The sequence below is a fragment of the Hemiscyllium ocellatum genome, chromosome 36 (genome assembly GCF_020745735.1).
Source record: "Hemiscyllium ocellatum isolate sHemOce1 chromosome 36, sHemOce1.pat.X.cur, whole genome shotgun sequence".
Classification (NCBI taxonomy): Eukaryota; Metazoa; Chordata; class Chondrichthyes; order Orectolobiformes; family Hemiscylliidae; genus Hemiscyllium; species Hemiscyllium ocellatum.
In genome coordinates, this window is record NC_083436.1 from 11656147 (window position 1) to 11681651 (window position 25505).

Below are 25505 nucleotides of genomic sequence, written 5' to 3' on the forward strand. Positions count from 1 at the left end.
CACGTAGCTACTGGGAGAATGCGCAAACTCCACACAACAGTCACCAAGACTGGAATCCACAAGAGTGGAATTGGAGTACAGTCGTATTCTGCTGAGGAGGACCATGATACTGCACACACATTTGTCATGGTGTGTTGGCTGCTTACCGAGTATGTGTGACTAATCCTCAGGATCTACTCCCTTTCTAGCAGTGAATCAAATTGGAGCTTGTCAGTTTGATCAATTAATGGTCATCCTCCTTGAGATGAACTCTCCCCTGTGGAGTTGACCAGTTTTATGACATAGGATTGCAACCAAGTTAACCAAGTGCCACAGTGAGAATACGTAATGACCACCTCAGGAGACAGACACGAGCTGCAACTGACATTGTCCAGTGGTTCTCAGGAGCTGAAAAACTATGCCATTTTCTTTGCAGCCTGCAACACATTTATCAATGAGGATGAACACCTCGCCAAGACTTTCCCCACACCTCCATTTCTCTCCTTTTAAACAACCACCAAACCTCAAACGGATCATTGTTCATGGCAAACTGCCCAGCTTTCAGGACAATACCATACAACCTTGTCACAGTAGACGTGGGGACCCCTCCCATTGTGTACGTGGCAGGTACCCATGCGACTCAGCCAACGTTGCCTATCTCGTACGCTGCAGACAAGGATGCCGAGAGATGGTACATTTGGTGAGACCAAGCAGAGGCTACGGCAATAGATGAATGGCAAAACAATCAACAGACAGGACTGTTTTCTCCCAGTCGGAGAACACTTCCGGTGTCTGGGACATTCGATCTCGGACCTTCAAGTGACCGTCTTCCAACACGGATTTTGGATTTAGCGACAACGCAAAATGACCGAGCAGAGGCTGATAGCCAGGTTTGGTACCCGTGGGGACCTTGGGTTCATGTGTCATTACAGGTGACCCTACAGCACTGCACACTCTCAGACACAGACGTACTCACGCTGACCTGCTCTCATACACAAGCTCTTTCTCATACACTCGCACGTACACTCTCACTCTCATGCACACACGGTCTCTCAGAGTTATCCCCCTTTAAACTCATATTCTTACATATACACAGACACTCATTAACCCACCCTGCCCAAACACGTGCACACACAAGTTTGTGGGGTGAATTTGTACTTGTAGAATTACGTTTTATTTTGCTCAAAAACTGCATTAATCCATGTAAGATTTTGTAAATCTGCCTTTTAGATTGGAATCAATCTGTCCATTGTGGCACAGAAAGGGCACCTCACACCTTCCACGCTGACATGACACCAATTGTTAAAGTTTACTTGAGAATGTAACTCTAAAAAAGGTTCTGCAATTTACATATGAAAGAACTGAAACAACACGTTCATTCTTAAAGATGAGAGACTTAAACAATCCAGGTCTTTTCAATACTTAATTTCAGTTACATCACACTGTAAACTTTTACTATAAATTTTGTCTTATGATCTTATACCCCACAACCACCCCCATGAAGGAGCAGTGCTCCAGAAGCTAGTGCTTCTAAATAAGTCTTTTTTAAAAAATCTCTACAGTGTGAAAACAGTCCCTTCGGCCCAACAAGTCCACACCGACCATCCAAAGAGTAACCCACCCCGATCCATTCCACGACATTTGTCCTTGACTGATGCACCTAGCCTAGGCGTCCCTGAACACTATGGACAATTTAACACTGCCAATTCACCTGACCTGCACATCTTTGGATTGTGGAAGGAAACTGGAGCACCCGAAGGAAACCCATGCAGACACTGGAGCAAACGCTACACAGGCAGTTGCCCAAGGCTGTGAGACAGCAGTGCTAACCACAGAGCCACTGTGCTGCCCCTGGTGGCCTATAAACTGGTGCGTGATTTTTAACTTTGTACACCCCAGTCAAATACCAGCATCTCCAATCCTAATGACCTAATCCTAGGCCACCAGTTAGCAACTTGATATATAAGAGGGGAAGGATTGGAACATTACAGGACTACTTGCTGAGCAATAAATACTAAACCCAGAATAGCAAAGCTTGGGTAGGTTTGATTATTTCTGCTGGTTTCCAGATATTCCTGTAAATCAGTGCCCTTGTGTGTTTGGAGCATCTATCTGGATGTGAAGCAGGAAACTTCTGAATGCTTTACACTAGTAAGTTGGGTACTTTAGCCAGTTAGGCTCCAGATGTCCAAATAGCATGTTTGTGGATTTAGGTGCCAAGTTTCAATGGAGTTTCAAGTAACAAGGTTTAACATCATGAAGCCAAAATAGAGATAAAAGGTACAGTAAAGCTGAAATCTGATACCTCTGATGGTTTGTCTGCAGAGTTCCCATTGCATTTAGTCCCTTTATCATTATCCTGCTCCAGAGTCCACCTCTCAGACTCATGTACAATGCTTGACCCTGGAGTGGCTATTGTTGTGCATTGAATAAAGCAGGTGCTTTGAATGCAATAAAAGCACATAAAGGGAGATTAATAACAAGATAATCTGTTTTAATTTCAGCTGGGGGAAGGGTGAATGCTTCCAAAAGTCTCCGAGAGCTCCTTGCTTCTTCAGATAATGCTGTGGGGTTTTTAACGTTCACCTGAAGAAACCAGATGTGCTTTGTTTCAATGACTCACCTGAAGAATGGCATTCTAACAATGCAGCATGCCTGCATTACCATGCTCGGCATCAGCCCACATTATGGTCTGGAGTGAGGCCAAACCCACAATCCTCTGATCCAAGAGGAGAATGCTGTCAACTGAGACAAACTACAATCACTTGATTTCAAGATAATATCACCCTAAATGTTCAAGGCCACTAAGATATACTTCATATTAATACTTTGGTAGTATAGGACTTACTAGAATACATATCTGCTATTGTACAACTTCAAGAACAGTTAATCATTAAATCCAACCTAGGGCTTTCTGATTTCCAAAACTGAAGTTAGACATATTGTATTGGAATCCCTTCCTCCACCACCAATCATCTATGATTCTAAAGTACTTTGTAGTTTATTTGCTTCCTTTCCACGCTCTAGAAGACGCGACTCCTTTTAAAAAATGCCTTTTTGTTGCTTCTTAAATATAAGCTAATATTTAACCATTTAACAATCTGTGCTTACATCTCATCATCTTTTCCAGAGGCAAACTTAACTTGCTTCAAAACCACTCAGTTACCTCCATCTCTTGACCATTCTTGTCAAAATACGGTCCCATCCCTAGCCTTCTCCACCTAAGGTTCTTACCAAAGTCTCTGCACACATGACGCCCACTATTCTCTTTTGAAATCTTTCATTGTGTTTTTACACCATCCACAGAACTGAGGTCAATCACCAATCAAGTTCTATATTGCAACAAGAACTAAATGGCCTCTTCTCAGTCTCCTATCTGCAAATGTAGATACCATTCCGTCATGCACTACTATTTATCCCCTATATTTGACTTTTATCGCTACCAAACACTGACAAGGTCTGAAAATAGCCAGCACACGTTCTTGTTATCCATAAAATAATTCCAACACTTCAAATGTACTTAACTGATTGGAATTGCTTTAAAATACTCTATGGTCAGGAATGTCACTAAATAGACTGGAGTCTTCATTTTTTCTTTCCATCTAATGCCTGCATGGTTATTTCTTTGATGTCTAAAGACTCCATTTTGGACTACCTCTTACTTTTCTTCATTCTCTTATTAGCAGCTTTACATCATCACTCCTTCCCCATAACTACTGATGTGTCTAAATTGTGATATAGATGAGACATTCTCCTCAAAGTCAACTTCAAAATCTTTGTCACTCTTTAAAAATTTCTAGTACCCTTCACCTGTACTGTGCAATATAATCCCAGATTATGTTCCATATTCTAGTTAACTTCTTCCACCCTCCAGCACTCTGATTCTGGTCCACATCACATATTTTTTAGATTAGATTAGATTAGACTTACAGTGTGGAAACAGGCCCTTCGGCCCAACAAGTCCACACCGACCCGCCGAAGCGAAACCCACCCATACCCCTACATTACCCCTTACCTAACACTACGGGCAATTTAGCATGGCCAATTCACCTGACCCGCACATCTTTTGGACTGTGGGAGGAAACCGGAGCACCCGGAGGAAACCCACGCAGACACGGGGAGAACGTGCAAACTCCACACAGTCAGTCGCCTGAGTCGGGAATTGAACCCGGGTCTTCAGGCGCTGTGAGGCAGCAGTGCTAACCACTGTGCCACCGTGCCGCCCAAATGCTTTATTTCTCCTACCTTTGGCTATGCCATTAGTAGCAAAGCCCACCTCAGCTTTGCTGTGCTATCAACTCCACCCCTCGTCACTGGCCCATTCATTTTATTACCTCTATCCTTACCTTCGAGATTCCCCAAAATGATTTTTGATCACACCTTTGGTTATCTCTCCTCACAGTGACCCACTTCCTGCTCAGAGTCTTTGTACAAATCATAAACGGCCTTGTGGGAGCATTTGCTATTAGAAAACCATAATAAAAATATAAACTGTCGGTGAGTCAAGCTTGCCTTCAAAGAGTTCTCTTAACTTTCTTTCTACACCTTGTTTATTGTCCTGATTTTCTCCTGTGGAATACTTTTGTTGGTTCTGATTTGTTAAAGGTGCAACCTAATTGTCGGTCATTATTAAAGGAAGAGCCATAAATTGACTAGTGCTTTGTTTTAAGTGAAATCTTTGGATTCTGCTACATTTTATTTTTGGATGACTGCCTAATACTCAAGGCAAGAAGGCTCATGCCCGAAACATCGACTCTCCTGCTCCTTGGATGCTGCCTGACCTACTGCGCTTTTCCAGCAACACATTTTCAGCTAATACTCAAGGACTAGTTTATCAGTCATAACTTGATTTGATCAGATTAAAGAACTTTACTAAAGAAGTACACATTAACCATTGCAGTAACAAATATGCTTAATGGAATTTTAATCTCATGTTGCACTTGAATAAGAATAGAAAGTCTCTGTCCCCCTTGCACAGATATACACTGTTGTCTCAACAGTAATTCCTTTGTCCTTTTTATCCTTCTTCCTCCCCTCTGCTCTGCGAGGTTCCTTGGGACATTTTCTCTACTTAAGGTGCTAATTGCATGCAAGTTAGTATTCCTGGCCTAAAGCAGTAACTATATAAACCCCGACAGGTCACTCAATGAGTCTCTGCTCTTACTGTTTAAAAGACAGCTGGTGCTTTCAGAAGCTGGGATCTGCCAACTAATTCCACAGTTGTCCTTACCTTTTCTCCACTGTGTTCCCAAGTGATTGTCAAGAGAATGAAGCATGGAAACCAAAAAAATGATTTCTGTGGGTGGGGGGCAAAGTGGATGGCATAAACTGGGAACCAAGAAACATCTGTCACTTAAATCCAATGCCTTTTACGCGCTTGACTTGTAGTGAGTGGTGCCTGTGAGAGTGTATATTGGGTATGCCCAGAAACTCCTCATAGCAGTCAATCTGGTATTGATTCCACTCCTGAGTAAATACATGCATATGGATGTCAGTTCAGTAATCGACACCCCTGCTTCCTGCATTATTCTGACTGTGACAGTGGGTTTTTAAATGGTAATTTTTCTTTTTTACCCACCTTCAATGAAAGGCCTGGAATGTAGTGTAACCGTTTTTTAAAAAAAAGCCCTTGAGTGTTTATAAACAAGTGACAGATTGAAGAGATTTAAGTATGAATAATGGCCTTCGCATTTCTTGCCTTTATATTAAAAAATCCTGTGTTATTTGCCTTTGGCCACTTTCCAACAAGAGGACAAATAAACCCAAGCCGTAAAACTATTTGACTCCCACGAGGCACTTTTCATCAGCCAATGCAGATCCTCCTGGTTGCTCTACACTTCCAGCTCACCAAATTCCTCAATTTAAAAATCATAGTTTAGGGTAGTATCATAATTTAGAATTTTCTAATTGGACATTTGAACGTTTATTTTTTGTTCAATTTTTTTGAGCTTATAATTTTGGGAATTTAGATAACAGAATGCCAAACTGAAGCAAATCAGTCATATCAGTAAATAGAACATTGTCTGATTTACAGGAAAATGCTTTATTTTCAAACCATCTTTCCCTGTATCCATAAATAGTACATTTTGTTTGAAGTAGCTTTCACTTTTTCTAAAAAAAAAGTAGGATAAATATGTGAAATGGAGATTGATGCAATGCTGAGGAAAGAGAGAGAAAAACTGTTTTCAATTGCTCAGGCAATGAGCAGTAAGCAGATGGTTTTGATTTTCTTGTGGTTTGTGGGTGCCGCTGTCTAGATTCTTTGTCCATCCCTAGTTATCCTGAAGAAGGTAGTGGTGCGATGTCGTTAGGGAGGAAATTCCAGAATTGTGACCCAGTGACACTGAAGGAATGGTGTATATTTCCAAGTGAGTGGCTTGGAGGGAAATTTGCAGGTGGCGGTATTTCCATGTTTCTGTTGCCCTTGTCCTCCTAGGTGGTAGTGTTTGTGCGTTAGTAAGGTGTTGTCTACGGGGCCTTGGTGAACTTCCATGGCACATCTTGTAGATCGTGCACATTGTTATCACTGAATACCAGTGGTGGAGGAAGTGGAATGTTTGTCAATTATATTGCTAATCAATGGGGGCGGGGGAGGGGGGAATCCCTTCCCCTAAATGGTGTCAAGCTCCTTGAGTGTTGTTGAGCTGCACTTATCCAGGGAACTGGGGAGTATTGCATCACACATTTGACCTGTCTTGTTAATGATGGACAAACTTGAGAATCAGGAAGTGAGTTACTCACTGCAGGATTCTAGTCTTCGGACCTGGTCTTGTAGCCATGTATTTATATGAATGGTCAATGGTAGTCCCCTGGCTGTAATAGTAGGGGATGCAGTGATGGTAATGCCATAACATGTCATACAATCATCGAGGAGTCCAGCACAGAAATAGGACCTTTGGCCCATCAAGTCTACACAAGTTGAAAAGAAACTTCTAACATTCTAATCCCATTTTCCAGCACTTTGCCAATAGCCTTGTATGCATTGGCATTAAATCGTGATGTTTAGATGTTCATTTTTTAAATTATATTCTCTCTTGTTGGACATGACCATTGCGTGGCATTTGTGTGATGTGAATGTCACTTGTTAACTTATATTGTCCTGATCAAGTTACGTATGAACATGAACCATTTCATTATCTCAGATCATGAATGTTGCCAAACATTATGCAATCATCAGTGCAAACCCCTTCCCCACTTCCCCCCTTCCACCCCCCGCCATCATTTCTGATCTTATCATGAAGGGAAGGTTATAAATAGAGCAGCTAGAGATGGTTGGATCAAGAACACACTGCTGTGGGACTTCTGCATATGGTAAGATTGTAAAACCATAAGAAATAGGAACAAGAGTAGGCCATTTGGCTCATTGATCCTGCTCCACCATTCAATAGGATCATTGATGATTCAGCATTTCTCATGGCTGTTTTCCTGCCCTTTCCCTATAATCCTTGATTCCCCAACTGATCAAGAGTCTATCTATCACTGCTTTAAATACACACAAGCATTCTGCTACAGAGAGTTGTGGCTGTAATGAGTTCCAAAGGCTTTCAACTCTGAGATGAGGAGGAACCCCTTCTCTCAATCTTAAATTGGCACCCATTTATTCTTTAATGCACAGGATGACGATGTTGCTGGCTAGACCAGCATCTATTGCTCATCCCTAATTGCCCAGAGGGCATTTAAGAGTCAACTACATTGTGACTGGAGTCAGATATAGGCCAGATCAGGTGAGGATGGCAGTTTCCTTCACTAAAGGACATTGGCCAATCAGAAGCGCTTTTCCAACAGCTGACAAAATAGTCATCATTAGACTCTTGATTCCAGTTTTTTATTGAATTCCAATTCCACCATTTGCTATAGCACATATCAAACCCACATCTCAAAACATTACCTGGGCCTCTGGATTTACAGTACAGTAATAATACCATTGCTTCCCTTGCTGCTTCTCTCCCATGAGGGGAAGCATCCTCTCCGCATTTACCCCTGTCAAGCCCCTTAAGGATCCTGTAATTTTCAATGAGATCATCTCTAGTGAGTATAATCCCAACCTGTTTAGCCTTTGCTCATAAGACAATCCCTCCATACCAGGGATTATCCTAGTGAACCTTCTGTGAACTGTCTCCACTGAAATAATATCTTTCCCTAAGTAAAGGGATTAAAACTTCTCGGAATTCCAGATGTGGTCTCACCAGTACGACACAAAGTTTGAGGCAACATCAAGGGCCGAAGGGCCTGTACTGCGCTGTAATGTTCTATGTTCTATATACTCCAACTGTTTTGAAATAAGGGCCCACATTTCATTAGCCTTCCTGGTTACCTGCTGAACCTGTATGTTAGCTTGTATGTATGTTGTGCACAAGTACCCCAACTCTCTTAATGTTGTGATTTTCATTTTGCATTTTATTTTCAATTGAAATAATACTTTTTTCTTTTTTTCTACCTTTTCAAAATGGACAACTTCACACTTTCCCATGTACGTTATCAATTTGCCAACATTTTGCCTGTTTATGTAACCTATCAGTCCCGGGTGGAAATGACTGGCTTCCAACTTCCTAAACCATTTTCGAATGTGCCAGGTACAACTCCAGTGGGTAGGGAGATTTCCCCTAATTCAGATTCATCTTGACTCCAGTTTTGTTAAGGCTCCTTGATGTCGTACTTGGTCAAGCCTGGGGTTAAGGACAGTCCCTTCCACCTCCCCTCTGGAATTCAGCACTTCTACTGGAACCAAGGCTGTAATAAGGTCAAGAGCTGAGCTGTCCTGGTGGAAGACAAACTCCATATCAGTGAACAGGTTCTTGCTGAGCAATGCTGGCGTTGACACCTTCTACCATTTTACCAGAAGATCAAAGTAGACTGATGGGACGACAATTGACCTGGTTGTATTAGTTCTAGTTTTTTTTATGCACAAGACATTACCTGGGCAATTTTCCACATTATCAGGTAGGTGCCAGTAATGTAGCTGTCCTGGAAGAGTTTGACTAGGGGACTGATAAGTTCTGGAGCACAAAGCTTAGTACTAATACTGGAATGTTATCAGCACCCACAGCTTTTGTAGTTTCCAGCATTTCCAGCCATTTCTTTATATCACATGGAATAAATCTCACTGACTGAAGATTAACATCCATAATGCTGGAAACCTCTGAAGAGGCTGAGATGGATCATCCACCCAGCACTTCTGCCTGAAGAGCTTTGCGAATGTTTCAGCCTTATCTTTTCCATTGATTGGAAAAACCATCACCAGTGTTGTAAACTTCTAAGATTCCAAAGTAGTTTCATAGTTAAATCAGCAAATCGCTTTAAAGAGATGTGAAGCAGCTGCTTCTGTTGTTTTCAAAGATGTTAATCAGCTGTGGCATTCAAAAGCAAAATGTGTGGCGTTGATGATCCGGTGTGTGTTCTCTATTTCTGTGTTTTTAATTATTACAAAGATGTCATCCACATATCTGACCCAGAGTTTGTGTTGAATTTGCGGTAAGACTGCTTGTTCTAATCTATCCATTACCACCTCTGCTATGAGTCCAGAGATGGGTGAGCCCATGGGTGTGCCATTGATTTGTTCATATATTTGGTTGTTGAATGTGAAGTGTGTTGTGAGGCACAGGTCCAGTAGTTTGAGTATGCCGTCTATGTTGATAAGTTCAACGTCCTATTGTCTGTTCTGTATGTCCAGCAGCTTGGCTATTGTTTCTGCTCAAGAACTACAGCAGAAACTGAAACACTAGATCAGCAGACCCAGACACTCTATATAGTCAACACAGGAATTCTTGGGCATCATCAGAAATATACACATAGACAAGGAAGAAAACATAGTCTCATTCGATGTAACGGCACTGTTCACCTCTTTCGACAAAACCCTAGCCAGAGAAACAATAGCCAACCTGCTGGACATACAGAACAGACAACAAGACGTTGAACCTATCAACAAAGACGGCATACTCAAACTACTGGACCTGTGCCTCACAACACACTTCACATTCAAAAATCAAATATATGAACAAATCAACGGCACACCCATGCGCTCACCCATCTCTGGACTCATAGCAGAAGCGGTAATGCAAAGATTAGAACAAACAGTCTTACCGCAAATTCAACCCAAACTCTGGGTCAGATATGTGGATGACACCTTTGTAATCATTAAAAACACAGAAATAGAGAGCACACACTGGATCATCAACGCCATACTCACAGGAATCTGATTCACGAGAGAGGAAGAAAAGGACAACCAACTCCCATTCCTAGACGTGATGGTACAAAGAACACCGAATGGAGAATTCACCACAAAGGTATACAGGAAAGCCACACACACAGACCAAGTCCTGAACTATGAAAGCAACCACCCCAACACACACAAAAGAAGTTGCATCAAGACACTATTCAAAAGGGCCACAACACACTGCAGTACACCAGAACTGCAAAAAGAGGAAGAAGAACAACCTATACAATGTATTCGCCAAAAACGGAAAGCCCCACAATTTCATCAACAGATGCCTCAGGGAAAGACAACAAAATGAGGACATGCCACAACCCAAAAGATTGGCCACACTACCATACATCAAGAGCATTTCCGAACTGACAGCCAGACTACTGCGACCACTAGGACTCATAACAGCACACAAACCAACAGCCACTCTCAGACAACAACTCACCAGGACAAAGGACTCGATACCCAGCATGAGCAAAACAAATGTAGTGTACAAAATCCCATGCAAGGACTGCACAAAACACTACATAGGACAAACAGGAAGACAGCTAACGATCTGCGTCCATGAACACCAACTAGCCATGAAACGACATGACCAGCTATCCTTAGTAGCACACACGCAGATGACAAGCAACATGAATTCGACTGGGACAACACTACTATTATAGAACAAGCCAAACAGAGAACAGCCAGGGAATTCCTAGAGGCATGGCACTCATCCACAGATTCAATCAATAAGCACATCAACCTAGACCCAATATACCAACTACTGCAGCAGACAGCTGGAACTGACAACTGGAAGCGGCAGATTCAAACCACTACAAATGCCGGAGGAAAGATCACAGAAGCGCTTCACAGGAGGCTCCCAAGCACTGAGGATGTCACCTAGACAGGGGACAAAACGTCTGCAACACAAATTCCCAGCTTGGCGAACAGAACCACAACAACAAGCACCCAAGCTACAAATCTTCTCACAAACCTTGACAAAGAGCATCAAACCTGACACACACAAGAATTAACTCTGCAACACCTGATCTACCTCTGATTCAGAGCAGCCAGTGTGCGTTCTCCTCCTTGGGAGGATCATATTGCCAAAGATGGGTAGAAAATGAACATGTGGGAACACCACTCCCTCGACAGTGAGGACCAGAATTCTCTCCTTGTCTGGGCCAAGGACTGTGGCATCCCTCCACCTATGCTGACTCTCTCTGACCCGTTATGAGCTACCATACTGGAACAAGAGGATAGAAGGAATTGAGTGAGATGAAAACAAGTGGCACAGATGTAGTCCTGGTGCAGGTGGGCAAAAGGTGGTGAGGTGTTGCCAGGGAGCACAGAGTAGTGTGCGATATTAGAAGGGTGGAGGAGGTTAGAGTGAGTGAGGGAAGATGTTGCAAAGTGGCGCAGCTATAGTCATGTATGAAGTAAGTACAGTAGCAGTGATAGAATGAGTGTTAGCTGACTGAGAGAACGGTGGAACACTTATGCTGATGCAGAAGGGCAGGTCACTGACCGTCTCACAACACCACTGGGTGGTCCTCCACACCCTGGAGGTTGCACTTTCCTGAGTAGCAATCTCAGACCCGGCTGAAACGGTCTGGTGGTGAGGCATCCTTCACCAGTTCTTCATGAAGATGACTTTTCTCCTTTTCAGCACAGCCCCTGCCATCAGGACCTCTAACTACCTGTCAGAGAATCATCGTGCTACCTTCTCCTTCTTCAATATCTTCTGATTCTATCTGTCAATGAGCGGGGTGACTAGGAAGGCCAGTTCTCATGGGGCACACCCCCGGCCTTTTAAAGATGGCACATTCACAAACGGTGCTGGTCTTCCGTTGGATATCCGCTGGGTGGCAGCTTCTTTAGGGAGCAGTATGTGAAGAACTGGAGCTGGAATCGGACACAAGGAATGCTGTTGTGGCGGTAGGTGGTTAATGAAGCGATTTTGGTAAGAGACAGTGAGAAAACCTCCTTGGCCTCACAGCAAAAATCTCTCCAGAAAACTAGATGCAACTCTGACTGAGCCGAGACAACACAAGATTAAACCCATTGTAGTTTCCCCTTTGAAATTTTTTACCCTAAGGCTATACACCTGACACAGAATGTATGTTATATGGAGTGAAACCTGTTGAATTGGGACAAATGGTTTTTGAAAATTCTGCACTATTCCAGCCCAATGTTTTATCATTTTTTCTTTAGAAAATGTTATAAACAAAGTATATTGATAGGGAAAAGAATGCCATATACTTGCAATGAAGAAAGGCCACTGTGTAAGGCCTTTTAACTGTAGTACAATGAGGTGCTGGAAACTGTGCAGAACCCTTGGCTGTGTGCTCGACATGGAATGTATAATCAAGAATATTCTAATTCCATTGAGGCATCTCTGTTTGGAAGCAATTTAGAGAAGGTTTACGAGACTCATTCCTAGAATGGGTGTGCTGTCTTAGAAGAAAAACTTGGACTGGCAGGATTTGTATATGGTGGCATTTAGAAAGAAAAGTGCCACGTGATTGAAACACATAAGATGCTGAAAGGTTTTGACAGGGTGGCATTTAGAAAGGAGTTGTTTTCTCTTTTGGGAGAATATGGAATGAGGAATCATGTGTTTAAAAATAAGAGCTACCCTTATCTTTAATAAGTGTTAAAGTGTCAAGTATTTAGAACTCTTGTCCTCGGAGTTTTGAATTTTATTTTATCTAGAGGTAGATACCTTCCTAATATGCAAGCGGATGAATGGTTATTGGAAGTCAGCAGGAGTATAGAATAAGCAGATCAACCATGATCTTATTGAAAGGTGAAGCAGGTTGGAGAGGTGGCCTACATCTTCTCTTAGACCATATGTTTGTATGGAAGTTGAAGTATAGAGAAGCATAGAATTTTACAGGACAGAAGGAGGCCATTCATGTCAGTACTAGCTGCTAAAAAAGCTACCCAGGTGATCCCATTCTCCAGCTAGCTCTCTAAGTTCACCACTTCCAAATATACATTCAACTCTTTTGATTTTTAAAACCTCCGATAGAAACTGCCTCCATCACTCTCCTAGACAGCACACTCCAATTATTAACAACACTCTGAGGAAAGAAGTTTCTCCTCATCTCAATCCTAACTTTCTTTTCACAATCTTAACATTGTGACCCAGTCACTTATATACTAACATACTTCATTCTGCTAAAGTTGTACATATTTTTGAACACCTCAGTAAGGTCATCTTTTCAGCTTCTCTGCTCCATGGAGAATAAGCCTAATTTCTCTAGTTTTTCCTTGTATCTAAAATCCCTCATTCCTGCTATCATTCCAGCAAATCTCATTTGAACTCTCTCCAGAGCTTTAACATCTTTCCTTAAATAAGGTTCCCACAACTGAATGCAGTGCCCCAATGTAGTCTGACCAATGATTTGTAGAGGTATGACATAGTTTCCCTGCTTTTATACTCTATGCAACTATTTATAAACCCAAGGATCCTATCAGCTTTCTTGCCAAACTGTTTAAACTTGTCTGGCCACATTCAGCGAATTATGCATGTGAATCCCGAGGTCCCTCTATTCCTGAACTCTCCTCAAAGTTATATCATTGAGCCTGTGCTATCTCTCTGAGTTTATTCACCAATATACATTACCTCATTTTCTGCATTGAAATTCATCTGCCAGGTATCTGCCCATTTGGCCAACTTGTCAATATCACTCTGAAGTCACTCAGCGTCATCCTGTCAACTCAATATTCTCCTCAACTTAATATCATTTGTAAACTGAATAATTTTGCCCTCAACACACATCTCCAACTTGTTTGCACATATCAGAAAATCAAGGGTCTCAATGCAGATCCCTGGGAAACATTAGATTCAACTTGTCTTCAATCTGAGAAATGCCCATCTGTACCTATCCTCTGTTACATACCTTTTAGCCAACTTCTAATCCATGTTGCCAAGGACCCATCAATCCCAAATTTGCTAACCAACTCTCCATGTGGCACCATTTCAAATGCTTTCTGAAAGTCCAAATTCACAATGTCCACAGCATTACCTTCATCCTGACACTGCCTGTGTCATCTTGTTAAGAACTCATTCAAATTTGTCAGAGATGACCTGCCTTTGACAAAGCCGTGTTGACTGTATAGTATTAACTTATTTTTCTCCTAGTGTATATTTACCTTATCCCGTATTATGGACTTGATCAGTTTTCCTACTATTGATGTCAGGCTGATGGACCTGTGGTTTCCTTGGTTATCCTTTGCACTTTTCTGAAACAATGGAGTCAGATGTGCAATCCTCCACTTCCCCTTGGGACTAATCCTGTGTTCAGAGAGGCCTGGAAAATTTCCATCAATGACTCTGCGATTTGCTCCTTTGCTTCTCTCAGCAATCTCAGATGTATCCCATCCGTGCCCAGAGTGCTGCCAGTCTTTTTAGCATCTTTTCTTTTTCTATCACTGGACAGAGGAACCTCAATTACCTGAAAGACATGGCGGGGATTTCATTTGGTTAATCGAATTCTGGATAATCGAATGCCAGATAATGTTGTTTATCCAAGCATCGGATCTTTGCCATCTGACTGGATAATCCATTATTCGAATAATTGAATGCTGGATAATCGAGGTTCCTCTGTGCTGGGAGAAAGTAAGGACTGCAGATGGTGGCGATCAGAGTCAAAAAGTGTGGCGCTGGAAAATCACAGATGGTCAGGCAGCATCTGAGGAGCAGGAGAGTCCTGCATAAGCAAATTGAACAGGCTTGACATAGTGAAAACAGAGGATATTAGGATCCTTAGACAACTAGGTAGGACATGTCACTTGCTGAACATCTATGCAAATAATCAGCAGGAGAACTCGTTGTGTCTCATGCTGTGCTTAGCTGAATAGAGATGTTGAACTACCATGGTCGGGGATGTGAGCATTGTGGGGATATTGGATGGGAACCATCAAAAAGCTCGGAAGATAGAGATTCAGGAGCTTATGCATGAGTCCAAAGATATGTGGGTTAGGTGGTTGATTTTCTGGCAATTTCTCATTTTGAATCCTATTACTAAGCCAGATTTCCTCATCACCTAGATTCCCTGAATTCCACGTGCTTTAACCTTCTCTATTAGTCCCCCTTGTGGTAGATGGCAATTGTCTGACAGTTGCTGTGGATAAGTGCATAGAGTGGATTGTTTGCAGTGGTGGAAAGCATGTGACCTTCCCTCAGATTGAGAATAGCCACAGTGTGCACTGACTTTCATGCTGCTGAATAGCTTTCCACATGTAGATGCTGGAGATCATTCAGACAGTGGCACATCAAATACCTTGAGATCCATCAGGGACAGTAATCAGCAATAAGAGATTTCATTCCATCAATATCTAGCCACCAAGTCTTCTTATAAAAGGACAAGATGTCTGTGACTACCCCACCAAACAATTTCAATCTTTCTTTTTCAAGGAGGCTGATCCTCTATCTGTGCATGGGTAGTGCTTCCTGTGAACTTGACCCCTCTATCTCTCTACTGTACAATGGTGCTCTGTAGCTTCCTCCTCAGTACAGCCTTGTTACTCTGGAAATTAGTTGTCTTCCTCAACCGAAATCCAATCAAAAGCAGCCACCACCCATCCTGATATTCGCTGTATCTCAACATTCAATATATACAAGTAACTTTCTCACCATGAACGCCCTCATTAAACTTGCTAGCGTTAGTTCAGTTTCCATCCTAGACTCCTGACCTTAAATTATCACCAAGAAATGTGGCTCAACCTCACCTCCATTTCACTGACAATTCTCCTGAATCCCAGGCAATCAATGCAGTAGGCATCCATTTCCTTATCATTGCTAAAATCTCATGAAAGGAGCCTTAGGGCAGCACAGTGTTACAAAGGTTAACATTGCTGCCTCACAGCACCAGGGTCTTGGATTTGACTCCACCCTTGGGTGACTGTCAGTGTAGAGTTTGCTCATTCTCCCTGTGTCTGTATGGATTTCCTCTGGGTGCTCCGATTTCCTCCCTCAGTGCAAAGACGTGCAGGTTAGGTGTGTTTGTCAGGCTAAATTGTCTCAGTGTCCAGGAACGTGCAAGCGAGGTGGATTAGCCATGGAATTGGATGGAGGAGGCGGTGAATTTGGGTGGGATGCTCTTTGGAGGGTCAGTGCAGACTCAATGGGCCAAACAGCCTCTTTTTGCATTGTGGGGATTCTTTGATTCGCGTGAACATTGCATCACAAGCCAACCTCTGCAGAACTAGTCACTTGGATCCCCTGATATCTGAACGATTCTGTGTAATCGCGAAGCAAGGAAAAGACAGAAGTCGGGTCAGGTAGCATGTGGTCTGAAGAGAAGAGGTGTGGAAAATAAGCTAAGGAGTGGTGAATGGATTGGTTCTGCCTGCACAGCAGGGTGCTAAGCCAACACAGACTGAAAAGGTTTTAAGACTTAAAACCCTAAATCCAATTTTAAGTAATCATGCACCAAGAAGATTATAGCAGTGACTCTAGAGACTGTGTGTTCCTGTCAAAGACTCCATTTGTAAGAATTAGGTAGCCCTGGGTCAAAGGGCTATAATATTTGTGAAATAGTAAGGGAGAAGGACATTTTGATAACTGACGTTCATGCTTACTAACCTTAAGGCCTTGGTACACATGTTAGTGCTGTATAGCAGCAAGGTTATAAGACAACCATATAGCTACTCAAGGATTTAACCTTTGAGCTGTCAGGGTAATTAGATTATCTAGCAATTTATTCGGCTTGAAAATATTCTGTTTTCTGTTTAATGGTATTAATATTTTCAGAACCCTTATGCAACTTCAGTGTTCAACTGCACTAAAATTGAACAAATTCTAGTCAAGAATTCAATTTGACCACTCAAGTCTTAACATCTGTTTAAACTTTTATCAAAGTGCATACACAAAAGCAAACATCATTTCAGCACAAGGTAGTGAAAAATGGCACACATGTCATAGTTTGCAGCTCGGTTTCAGAAGGCTCACCGAGGACATTTGCAGTTTTAATTGACTTCTGCCTGCTCACTTGTTTCCCTCACTTCCCCCACCCCCAATGTGCCATTAAACACTGCGTTATTGTCGACTGTCAACACATCTCTTTGATTTTCTTCACAGTTAACTGACTCTGCTACCACGCTGCTCCACCTCCTTGCAGTGTCAATTTTATGAAGGAAATGCCGTAATAATCACTGTGGCTTGTCATTTGTTTTTAACTTGTGTTATCGTTTAGCTTTCTGAGGTGAGTGTGAAAAGAAGGGACAGCTTTCTTCACACAATACCTCGTGTGCAGCAGCCTGGTCATTGTCATGTGAGGAAAGACAGGAATTTCTCAAGTAGGAATTCAATTTGCAAAATTGACCATGTTCACACAGTTCAAAAGGGGAAAAAAAACTGCGCTCTTTATGTGGACCTACTTAATTATGAGCGTTAATTCTCAGCCAGACTAATAGAAGATAAGTCTCCCCATTCCCCTAACTGCGACAACGTTATGCAAAACGTGACCTGGGATCATTGTTCTGTCCTAAAGTAATTTTTGTGAACCTTTTCTAATATTGGAAAATAGGACGCTAAAATGGCCACTCACAAAACGGTAACTCCTGTATCAAGAGGCATCTAGAGGCTGGACTAACATCACTAACTGGGAAGGTCTGCCTTGGCAGATATAAATAATGGTTCAAAATGGGGCATTTTTCACAGTCAGAAACACAAAGAAAAGACATAAAACTGGCTGGTGTGGGAAATGAAAAAGCTGTGTCTCAATCTTGGGGTTGCTGTTTAGAAGTCAGAATTAAGGATGACAGTTTCTCTGGGGTAGATTTATTTGCTAGTTTCTCCCCCTTACTCCTCAAAAATCTGTCATGTCGGGTTAACAAATTGTGAGCACCTTCTTTCTGATAGTTTATCCTTTATTCCTGTGTGGGCTTTGATAGTGAATATCAGAGGGCTTTCAAAAAGGGAGGGCAAAGGCCTAGATCCAAACCTTGCCTTACTCCATACTTGGAAGAGAAAGTGAGGACTGCAGATGCTGGAGATCAGAGCTGAAAATGTGTTGCTGGAAAAGCGCAGCAGGTCAGGCAGCATCCAAGGAACAGGAGATTCGACATTTCGGGCATAAGCCCTTCTTCAGGGCTTATGCCCGAAACGTCGAATCTCCTGTTCCTTGGATGCTGCCTGATCTGCTGCGCTTTTCCAGCAACACATTTTCAGCTCTTACTCCATACTTATACATGTCCAGTTGCAGCAGGATTCCAAGCTGGCTGATGACCCCAATTTTCCGTTTCTGTATCTTGGGTGCACTGAAGCCAATTGTAGCATCTTTATCAACAGCTGTTCTGAGATCAGCTAGTCTTTCATGAACTGGGACGTCATTGGGATTTCCATTTATGTTCACAGCCAGACTTCTGTCATAATCTCTCTTTGCTTCTTGCATTTGCTTTCTTACCACTCTTCTGAAATGTATGCATTCAGGTTGGCTTTCAATCACTTCATTTTTACTGCCTTATACTTATCATAAGCACACTTTTTCTTCTTTAACTTAATATTTATCTCCTTTGTCCTCTCAGGAGCTCTGGATTTATTTGTCCTTTTATTTCCTTGTGAAGAATGTATCTTAATTGTGCCCAAACCACCCATTTTTCAATTAGCGTTTTTCTAGCCCAGCTCTGTTCTTGCCCCTTTGAAGTCTGCTCCCTTACACTGGATTGCCCAATGCCATTTTCCTACTTTTATCTTAAACTTTATGATCATTATTGCCTAACTGCTCCCCTACAGTTCCTTAATCTACCTGGCCTACCTGATGTATATTCACTGGAGTTCTGAAGAATGAGGCTTATCTCACAGAAACCCATAAAATTCTAACAGGACTAGACAGGGTAGGTGGAGGAAGTATGTTCCCACTGGTGAGGGAGTGCATAACCAGGCATCACAATCTAAGGGTGTGGGGTAAATCATTGACCACAGAGATGAAAAGAAGTGTCTTCATCCAGAGAGTAGCGAGCCTGTAGAATTTTCCATCATCGCCGAAAACAGTCAAAGCCAAACCTTGCATGATTTCAGTAAGGAAAATCGACATCTTTTGCCCGAAACATTGATTTTCCTGTTCCTCGGATGCTGCCTGGCCTGCGATGCTTTTTCAGCACCACTCTAATCTTGACTCTAATCTCCAGCATCTGCAGTACCCACTTTCACCTGATTTCAGTAAGGAACTAGATTTGGCACTTTATAGAATTCGTACAGTGTGAAAACAGACGAGTCGGCTCAAAAAGTCCACACCGATCTTCTGAAGAGTAATCCAAACCATTCCCCAACTCTATTATTCTACATTTACCCTTACTAATGCACCTAGCCTACATATCCCTGAACACTATGGGCAATCTAGCATAGCCAATTCACCTAACCTGCATATGTTTGGACTGTGAAGGAAACCCACACAGACACAGGGAGAACGTACAAACTCCACACAGATTCCACTTGAGGGTGGAATCGAACCCAAGTGCCTGGTGCTGTGAGACAGCAGTGCTAACCACTGAGCCAGCATTGCTTGAAGCTAAGGTGATCAAAGGATATGGGAAAAAAGGTATAGGCTATTTGAATGGTTGATCATGTCTGAATGGCAGAGCGGGCTGGAAGGGCCAAATAGTCTTCCCCTACTCCTATTTTCTATGTTTCCATATTTAATTTCCAAACATCAGGCCTAACGATGCTTCCTTTCTTGTTGAACTGAATGCATACTGCCGTAGGAAATTCTTCTTCACACAATTTAGGAATGTTTGCCCTTTTTTTGCCCCTTACACTACCATTATCTCAGTTGATATGTGAGCAATTAGAGTCCTCAATCTAACCGTTCCATAATATTTACATTGGCCTGTAAATCCCTTACAAATTTGTTCCTATATAAACTTCCCACTGGCTTGTGGTGTATTTATTACATTTGGAAATGAACTCGACTTATTCCTTAGCTCTAGCTAAGCAGATTCAATCCTTGAACCCTCTGAAAGATCCTCCTTCTCCCGTTATTGCAATGTCCTGCCCTTTAAAAAAAATGCTACCGCTGTTAATGAAATCACAACTTTCCTGTGATGTCATTCTTAGACATTTTCTTCTCCTCAGTTGAAAATCCCACGACACCAGGTTATAGTCCAACAGGTTTAATTGGAAGCACTAGCTTTCAGAGCATCGCTCCTTCATCAAGTAATAGTCATTCTTCTCCTCATGTTATTGTATCTTACTGTCTCCCACTCTTTTAGGAGCTGCTGACTGCCTTTGGATGCTTTGCTCTCCTGCCAAGTGAGAAGCTGGTCTGTGACATCATTATAAAATTGCTCCAGAGTCCTAAAGCCCTTACACAATAAGCAATGCCTAAATGGCAATAGACAGTGTTCTGGGAATGCAGAATGATTGTGTGCAGGAGGTGGGGGTTGACGGGGGTTGGGGAGAGAGCAGAATTTGCCACTGGTCACTCAGCCTGTGGATGGACCCACGATTGTAAGCATTAATTTCCACCCAACGGTTTCGATCTTTCCAAAGTTTATTTGGAGGGGAAAAGTCCTGGTCATCCAGCACTGAATGTCAGACGTTACTGTCAGGCATCAAATGTCAGTTCAGCTATTCACTTAAGGCATTTCAGACAGCACTGTTTTTGTAACTGCCCCATGCCAAGACTGATCTCCTAGTCATTGGTGATGTCACTAAAATCAGGTCATTTCCCAAAGTGAAAGGGCACAAAAAATTAACACAAAGATAAATGCAGGTAGTTCTTCTATAACACTGGAGCTGTATCCCTGTGAAACCTCTCATGATAGAAAATCACTTAATATATGGCTCAGTGGTTAGCACTGCTGTCTCACAGTGCCAGGGATCCAGGCTTGATTCTAGCCTTCGGGGGACTGTCTATCTGGAGTTTACACATTCGCTCCGTGTCTGCGTGGGTTTCCTCCAGGTGTTCTGGCTTCCTCCCACAATCCAAAGGTGTGCAGGTTAGGTAGACTGGCTGTGCTAAATTGCCCATAATGTTCAAGTTAGGTGAATTGGCCATGCTAAATTGCCCATAGTGTGTAGGTTAGGTGAATTGGCCATGTTAAATTGCCCATAGTGTTCAGAGATATGTAGGTAAGATGAGCGGTAAATGTAGAATAATAGGGGAAGGGAATGGGTCTGGGTGGGTTATTCTTCAGAGGGTCAGTGTGGACTTGTTGGGCCAAATGGCCTGTTTCCACATTGTTGGGATTCTATGATTCTATGAGTAATGCAGCCTTTGGGAAAAGTCGGGTTCGGGCAGACCAGCAAAAAATGTCATTTACAATCACCCAAAAGTCTAACACAAAGTATAGCACATCCTGAATGAAGATGTAAATTATATTTATTAAAAAAACAAAAGTAAATTTAACACCGTACATTTAAAAACGTATTGTTAATGCAGGGACAGTAGGTCATCATGATGCATAAGGTAGACTCCCTCAATCCTGTTAAGCGAGCTATATCAAATATTCTCTCCATATGCTCAAAATGTTTTATATTATTTAGCTTCTGTTCCAGTGCTTTGGCCTTCCTTTTGCATTCACCACCTGTAATTTTATTACCAGGATGCATCTTGCTAACATTCTTGTCACTATGCCCTTCCATTTTTTTTTCAAAAAAAAGGGATAATCGAGGTGTAGTGTACCTTTCACAGGATCAATATACCTCTCTTAGAAAGCTGTCCTCCATACAGTACCCTCACAGAGAGCAGCTCTGTCTGCAGCTGACATCGGTGCATGTGCAGAACAGCAGAAAGATCGGCGCTGTCTTCGATGCATCCGCAAAATGAAGCATGTGAAACAGTCACTGCTGGAATCACGCTATTGTGAACAGAGGAAAGAATTCTCAAAACTCTTGTTGCTTAACTCCTCAGCGACATTGTAAGCAAATTAGCTGCCTGGAATGTGCATTATCCAAGAACTACCTGTAAGTATGGCTCAAGATGCGTATATTGTTCAGGAATCGATTATAAATCGAACAATGAATTTACAGCAGAACCATGGGTTCAAAACTTAAAATGTGAGATGCATTTTGAAATCATGTTAATGTGCAGAACCTTCATTTCTTAAAATATTCAGAAGAGAAAACTGGAAGTTTACCGAAACCTTAGAAAATGCAAAAAATAAACTAAGACATAAATCCAAATGGTTTAGAAAGCCACTGAAATTATTGCACGCATTCCAAATTTTATTGTACATCGGGGTGAACTTGCTTTGCAGGTCCTACAGCTATAAAAGATGCAGCCTTATCAGAATGCTGTCTGGAATTCTGTCATAAACTATCAGACATCGGAAACATGAGCCTAGTCGCCACAGGGGATACCAGTGCCTTACATCTAAGGGCTAGATGTTCAACTAATTTTCACTAAATTAATTTTACTGGGTTTTACGCAGTCAATAAAATGCTATTAACCCTTTCTTCTTCCTCCATGCCTCCCACACAACAAAGACAGATCCAGGAACAAAGTGACACCAAAATCTAGTCTTGTACGAATTGCAGCTTTTCAATTTGCAGTGCAGGAAATTGCTTTAGGTCTCTGTGATTGAGGTCAATGTAGGGTGAGTAATGTTAACACCACCATATCACCTTAAGTACAGAATCGTGTGCCCAGCTAATTTCTGAACAGAAGCAAATGAAAGCATTGCAATGTAAGAATGTGAATGTCATACATTTTAATGTATGAACGTTGTGCTAATGTCCCAGATTGACAGTGAATCTTTGGTGATTCCTCACTTAAACTAGATTACCATCTGCAAAGAATACAATGTAGACACGCAGAATGGAAAAGCAGTTAGATGCCCTCTTCCCCTGTGACCTTCACCGGCCCCGAGAACCAGCAGGAACTGATTTAGTGTGAAGCCTAACAAGTTATGCTTCAGTTTTCATTGCCATTTCCTGCTATCTGGGGATCCTGAGATGCAGCTTGGAAACAACACAGGAAGTCAAGCAACCCTGTGTACTATCTGGACATAAAGCAGACTGACATTCATGAAATATTTATTTGATCCATGTGTGCGTGACAGCGGGGAAGAGCTGATTCTTATTTGCCACCTCCTTGACAATCACTGCTCGTTACACCACTGGGACACCCTGAGTCGGTGTATGCTAATTGAGCTTATGTGTGTCAGAATATTCCTTGTTCTATAAGCAACAATGATTAGTAGACAGAAAAGTATTCACGTGAAACTTCCCGTGAGCCCTGTTTATACGAATACAAATTCAATGTCGCTATGTAAAAACAAACAATTCAATAACTCTGTGAGACCTGCTGGAAGGTACAGGGTGTACCTTAGGATTCAGAGGACAAATTTCTGAGACTGCATTGCTGTTGGGAAAATGATTGGAAAATCTCGGGCAAATCCAACTTTATGCTTAGTGCCCCTGGCAGCTGGAATTCTCAGTCTGCAAAGCAGACTCGTAAATATAATCCATCTGTTTCTTATTTGGCCTTAGATGTCTTTAAATCTGATCCCAGACCTGCCAACTCGGCCAGCTCTTGTGTAAGTTATTGCCCAGGCAGAGGGCGTAGAGGCTAATTGGATGGGGAGAGTCACTCATCTTGCAACGAAGCCTGCTTCATTTTCCATCCATTTAAACTGCTGAACAGTGAGCCATTCAGGATCCATAATAGCTGAGCAATTATGTGTACACCAAGACATTCAGGTTTCGTTCCAGGCACGTGACTGGGAGATCAGTTCATGCAGTAATTATGATCCTACCATTGACTTCAATCTTTCCAGTTAAGGAGTAGTGAAAAACAGCCAGTATCCCATCTGGATCATTAACCAACTACTTCCAAGAAAGGACATGTGCAGATTTGTGCAGAGCAGGATTTGACTCAGCTGTGATTCCTTGGAAGTCAAATAACCTGCTAACATTCACAGTCTAAGCTCATTCAATAGGGATAAATATTCTGTTGTGCAGTCTTAATTTGACAGGGGATGTGGGAGTGAATGTCACTTCTGCTTCAGGATAAGTCAGCTTTTCTCATCATTTTTACAGTTCTCAGCTTATTAGTAACATAGTGATCGGAATGAGGGCAGTCAGGTGGGCCTCATAGCATAGGAGTTCCTTGATTGATGCTGTTAATCTGGTCCAATCATTGGGCCCTGGCTGACAGATATAAATGAGAGTTGTGAGCAGCATGGTGGCACAGTGGTTAGCACTGCTGCCTCACAGTGCCTGAGACCCGGGTTCAATTCCCGACTCAGGCGACTGTGTGGAGTTTGCACGTTCTCCCCGTGTCTGCGTGGGTTTCCTCTGGGTGCTCTGGTTTCCTCCCACAGTCCAAAGATGTGCAGGCCAGGTGAATTGGCCATGCTAAATTGCCCATAGTGTTACGTAGGGGTATGGGTTGCTTGCGGGTTGATGTGGACTTGTTGGGCCGAAGGGCCTGTTTCCACACTATAAATCTAATCTAAACTATGGCAACCTACAGTGTAATTTGCACCAGGATCGCCAATTGCATTGAATGGGAAAATTCTCTCCTATGACATAAAATTATAAATGAGAGTTAAAATGGGCTTTGAGGTTTGTCCTCACGTCCCTGTATACTTTTTGAACGGTAGGGTTTGGGGCCTGGCTTTGCTGCTTCTCTCCCTTGTAAAATTGCTGTCTCTTGTACAGCTGTAAATGTTTTTTGTAAACTGTTTTGTAACTTGTTTAATAAAATTTTAAAAAATGAGAGTTAAAATGGGATTTGAGGTTTGTCCTCATGTCCCTGTAAACTGTTTGAACAATAGGGTTTGGGGCCTAGCTTTGCTGCTCCTCTCCTTTGTAAAATTGCTGTCTCTTGTATGCATCTGTAAATGTAATTGTTTGTTGAAAACTGTTTTTTAATTTGTTTAATAAACTAAAATAAATGAGAGTTAATAATAAGCACTACTGCAGTTAGGCGGTAGTGTGGGGGTAAAAACAAAAAATATCAGGAGTGTCAGAGGTTTTGTTCACTCTGAGAGCTGGCTGTGAGGGAGCTGAATCGAAAAAATAAATAAATGGGAGTTTGCCACAGCTGACCTTGAGTTGGGGTAAGCATTTCTGGCATCCTGTTGTCAAAAGAAAAACAAATATATAAAAAAAATGGGAGTGTCAGCAACCAAGTGGCCAGTGACCAGCAGTGCCCTTCTCAGATAGCAATGCTTTTTGTTGGTTTATTGGTTTATTGGTTCGTAAGGTACGGGTTAAATCAAAGTTTGCTGTATATTTTAATGTGGCTGTTTATCAGCGATCTTCCCTTTTAAATGTATTTATTGATTCTATTTAACCTTTCCTTGCATAAAATTCCAAATGCCAGTTACCTGGTGTATGGGCAAAAAATCATTTCAGGTCATCCACTTTAGTCCTTTCTGA